The sequence below is a fragment of the Myotis lucifugus genome, unplaced genomic scaffold (assembly GCF_000147115.1).
Source record: "Myotis lucifugus unplaced genomic scaffold, Myoluc2.0 scaffold_1, whole genome shotgun sequence".
Taxonomy (NCBI): Eukaryota; Metazoa; Chordata; class Mammalia; order Chiroptera; family Vespertilionidae; genus Myotis; species Myotis lucifugus.
The window spans coordinates 34387798-34393349 of NW_005871049.1; positions in this window are offsets into that span (position 1 = coordinate 34387798).

Here is a 5552-nt window from a genome sequence, read left to right on the forward strand (position 1 = left end):
TTAGGGCGACGTCCGGGAGCTGAGATTCCGCTGGGAGGAAAGGGGAAGTCGAAACCCATGAAAAGAGAGCAAGTGGCTTCTTTATCCGAGGCCCAACTCGGCGCGCGGGGCCGAGTGGATGGAGCCCGAGGCCAGCCCGGAGGGTCATCCCGACCTCCTTGGAGTCGGGCCCAGCAGCCCACGTCTCTCTCCTTCCTTCCTTCTCTCTTCCCCGCCCCCTGGCTCCCTTGTTTCTCCTTTAGTTTTCACATGTGTTTTAAAAATTCATATGTGGGCACGTTTAAAAAGCAATTTCGCATTTTAAAGTCGGCAGCAGCAGAGGGAGAATTACAAATAGGATTGGATTTAATTAGCTGGTAATGCTCCTCTCATGCCCCCATAATTAAACAGAGATTCGAGTGGCGCTTCAGGGCCCACAAGTGATTATTACAAGCATATTTTACATTTACATTAAAATGCTGTCCCGGGGGTGTAATCCAAGATCTGGCTCCGTTTATTCGCATTTCGAACCTGAGCGCTGAGGCCAGAGCACTGCTCCCCAGCCATGGAAAGATGGCTTGTGGGGGCTGTTGTTTAGTTTCCGCGGCTGATTTTTAATTTTGTCCGGTTCAGTTTCTGAGGAGCAAGGAAAGGCAGCTGATGGCTCCTGAGTCCCCTTTGTATTGGCCAAGGTGCCTTTGGCCTCAGACCCCACTGAGACCTACGCCAAAAAATAAAATAAAAATTATTTAAGCTTGCATTTATGCAAAAATCTAGAGCCACTTTGGTGGTTCCCCATCAAACTCCGAGAGGCACACTCAGCTCCCACAGTGGACCCACTGGCTGCCTGCGGGTGGACTCTGTTTTCCTGTAGGAATCCAGAAGCCGGGTTGGTGACCTCTCAATCTCTCTCCTGTCCAGTTCTTTTCTCCCCCGTTTTCTCTATCGCTGATCTACCAATCTCCCTCCCTCTGCCATTCCCTGGGCATCGTAGCTAGTCCCCTAGCAGGGCCAGAACCTCTCTGGCCCAGGGACGTTGCCCGCTGGATGCCATCACCTTGGGAACCCAGAGTTCTAGTTGCCCCCCATTCCAACTCCACTGCCTGACAGTTTCCAGGCTCTCCCCAAAGCGTGTGTCCCTGTTGTCACCAGATTCACTAGTGCTTTTGATGAGAGCTGCTTCCCTTTTGGAAACACATTTCCTCTCCCCAGGAGAGGAAAATCTATTCTCCTGGACTGGCTTAAACACACGTGGCCAAGTTGCTGTGAAAACATTAGCCTCTAATAGCAGTTTTGGAGTCCAGTAAAGACTTTCGGGAAATGGAGAGAGGCCTCCCAGATTGTCATTTCTGGGGCTACCTCTCCTCCCCTTGGCCCTCTTCATCATTTTTTCCTTCAAAGCATTTCTACCACAACCTCCTTTTTATTTATGCCCGTATCTTTCTTAAACAAAGGATCCCTGGGAATAACTACCTGAGGAGAGGACCTCTCCACACCCCCCCCACCGCCCCCCAACCAGTTTCATTAATTAGTGGCACATGCTGGCCAGGTACCAGGAGCATCTTTGACTCTTAATATTTTCACTCGGTGAAGGCATGGCTAGAGCAGATAAACTCTAAAGACCAATTTCCACTCTTTAATACTTTTTAAGACAAAACTTCTCTTCTGAATGATTGAATATATGTTTTAGTAATGTTCTGTGCCAAGATGCAGAGGAGGAGGACATTTTAAACTTCTGATAGTGCCATCTCCCAGCTGGCTCCTCCCACAGCAGCCTTCCTTCCCGGGCACAGAAAGAGCCACTCCGGGTGGAGAGCACCGGGGGTAGGTCTCCTGAACACAGCCACCACCAAAGTCCACTTATGGTCACATGATTCATTAGGACCCTTAATCCTCATCTGACCCTGCTGATTCAAGCACCACCAGTGAAACCCCATAAAACCAGCTAAGAGGCTGGCCAACATATGCTTGCATTAATTAGAGTTGTGTGGGCCTTTGGCTTCCAGTCTGATGAACAGCTCCAGGGCTGCAGAGGGCAGAGGGTTTGGGGTCCTTTTCACCTACCAAAGCTCTTTGGTCCTACCAGGGCATCAGTGGAACACCGTGGGTGACCTGAAAACTAACCCCAACTCCCTCGGGGAGTGGATTAATCACAGTTACTAAGGCTAAAGCCTGGCAGCAGGTCTCTAAATGAACAGGCAAGAATCTGTTCAAAGGAGGAAAAGAAAAGGGAATGAGCAGTGAGCTTTTGTTGTTATTGTTGCACCCAGTATAATTATGAGAGAGAGCAGAGAGAAGCGCAAAGAGAAAGAAGAAAGATGTCTGTTTTCTAATGTCTTTTAAAATTTTATTATTTTTTAAATCTTTATTGTTGAAGGTATATGTATATGTCTGGTATTAATAGAAGGCATAAATACTTAGCAACACTCTCCATGAGCACACACACACACACACACACACACACGCTCACACACACACTGTCATGGCTATAGTTTATCGAGAAGATGAAAATTCTTCCAAACCATTTACAAGGATAAGGGAAGGCATGCTGGGAGGAGTGTGGGCTTGAGCTAATTGGCAATGGCAATTCTGGCCAGGTACCAGAAAGTCACAGAACACCCCAGGCAACAGGACTGGCCCCATCACTGGCAGGGGGCCCTGTGCATGGTACTTTCCCTACAAGGCTTGTTCTCCATCCACATCTAACCCCTAGGAAGAGATTGGTCCGGGTCAGTCACTGTCAGGTGGCAAGACCCCTTAGCCTCTGGGAGGGAGGGGCTGCACTGATGTAACTGAAGGTGCCACCTGCTCTGTAGAGGGAGCAATCAACTCTGGCTTTATCTCATCTCTTGTTGAATTATACAGGACACAATGCCTGGGGTCTGTCAAGTCTATATACACTTACTTAATACACTGCAGAATTTGTCTCAGTTGGTATATAATATGTGTGCATTTCCCAATCTCTCCCCGCTTCTTTTATAACCCATACAAAATATCTACAGGCTAGAACATGGTAATACCTCTCTTACAATAGGCAGACATATATTTGTTACTTATCTGGTGCATAATAATTTAGTCCTTTTAAATTTGAGTGTGTGTGTGTGTGTGTGGAGGACACCAAAAATTAGGAATCTAGAATTTTATGACCTCCCTCTTTCTGCTTGCTTTTCTTCCTGCCCTTCTTCCCTTGTTCCGTATCCTTAAACTCAGCCACAGAGAAAAGACATCCAGTTTGGAGTTTTAGGGATCCTTTGTTCTGCATGTGCCTTAACATCTTCTTTCTGGATTTTTAAATTATAATCAGAAGTCATCTCACACCCTGACCAGATTGTATTTGGTGTGAGCCTCTTGAAGTTCTTCAAAGCTTCCAGCACCCGCCCCCCAATCCCTCCAGATCAGCAGAACAGATGGAAGTAGAGTAATTTGCATCCTTCTAGATCCATAGGGATTATATTCCTATTTGCTTTTTCAGGCACCAGGAAGCTCTGGAAGGATGTGCAAGAAATAAACAACAACAGGAGACGCAAATGGACAGAAATTGAAAGACAAACTATTCACATGTACATTTCATATATTTTTGAACCTTGAGAATGTACTGCCTATTGATTAGAAATTAATATAATCCAGATCTATATGAGAGCTGCTAGATGCTAACTAGTTTAGGCATAACATCACATATGGAGGAGGAGGAACTAGAGGACATCTACTGAGAATATGGGATTGGAAATATGTAATAAACCTTCTGTGTTATTCAATGGGCCATAAGTTGGTAATCTTACTAGAGAATAATATTTTTATGCAGAAGTATAAAGCCATAGGTAAGGCAAAATGCATGCTACTCAGATACTCTTCTCCTATTCCCAGATGGGGGTATTTGTCAGTTTAAAGCCATTTGCTCCTCCAGTTCAGTCAGGTCAGTGGGAAGAGACTTCTAAGACTGGCCGAGCCCTCAGTCCTAAGGGGAAAGTCTAAGTGGAACACAACTGAAAAAGACGGATTGATGTTTCCTAATGGATGTTTGAAAATGAACAATTTCTTGTACAAGGAAGACAAGGCCCTTCCCTAGAAATGGCCGTCTCTCAGCTCACTCCACCTCCTTGCTATCTTACCCTTCTCAGGGTGGGCTGAGCACTCTGCCCAGGATGTCTGCCTCTTTCCGTAGGCTTTAGCCAGGGGCAAAAGTTCTTGTTGGGCAAATGTTACTCAGGAAACTTAATGTTTTAAGGCTAAATGAGAGAGAGAGAGAGAGAGAGAGAGAGAGAGAGAGAGATTGAGATTTAGAATTCCCTTAGTGATGTTAACTCAGAAACAAAGGAGATGGGAGATCAACTAAGCAGAGAGTTGAACAATAGACTCACTCTGCCCCAGGTTATTAAATGGCCCCTAGATGGAAAAAAAAAGGCTTTAAGTTAGAACCGCTGAGCTCTTTCAAAAATATGCAAACAAACAACTCCACCCCACCAGGGGACACAGCTCTTCAGCGCACACTAGTGTTTATGTCTCCTGCAGCTTTTCCTGTTGCATAGTCCCTGCTAGTAAACAACTGAAACCACTCTCGTGGCAAAGGTCAAATTGCAAAATGAAAGAGACCGTTAAAACTCTTGTTTAAAAGTATGGTGCGCAGAAAACCACGCGGGAATAACCCATGCTCTATCCACTTGTGTTAATAAACAAATCCTCCCCAGAACAAAAAATGGGATCGCCTCCCCCGAGGAAAGCAGGTGGTTACCTATGAGACTTCCAAGGAGGTACTCGGGTTCGATTGCAAACTGGGAGAGATTTCAGAAGAGGGAACAGGAGAAAGAACAGGCCAATGGTTGCGAGAGGAAGAAACGGTGGGGCAGGAGGAAAGGGAAAAGCGAAGGGAGTTAAAAAGCCCTTGGTTTCCCCAGCTGTTTGCCGAAGCTGGAACATATGGTGGCAGGGTTTTCAAAACATGACGAGGGATAGACAGTAAATTACTTTTCCCCCAAGCAATGCCTTCCCCCAAATGAAGAGATATCTTCCGGCTGAAGACCTTTTCTCCTTTCACAGGGAATGAGCGGAGCTCACTTAGAACCAATTCTCATCTTTTAGTAAAAAAAACAGAGTGATTGTGGAAGCAACAGAAGGGGGTCAAGGTGTTTGTTCTAAAAAAAAACTCCAAGATCGGGGCCTGGCCTGGGAGTGGGAATATCCAAACGGGGTCCTTCATATTTCACGGTTTATAGAGAGTCTTTTTCCCCTAAAGGATATACTTTCATTAGGTCATAAATGCACCAACAGATGAGAGGGAAAGAGAAGTGAGTGGTGTGTGTGTGTGTGTGTGTGTGTGTGGGGGGGGGGGGGTGGGTGTTTTTTTTTTTTTTTTTTTAAAAAAAAAAACCCAAATATGTGTCAAAATAAATTTTGCGCGAGAGAGAGGGGGGGTGTTTTTTATTAGAGGGAGTGCCCCAGCCCCCGCGCCACCCCTTTTTTTTTTGCGCATAGGTTTTTTTTTCTCTATCTCTATGCCACCCAGACAAAGTCTCTCTCTGTATAAGTTTAAAAAAACACATTGGCAGACCCCCACGCGAGATCTCCCACATGCATGT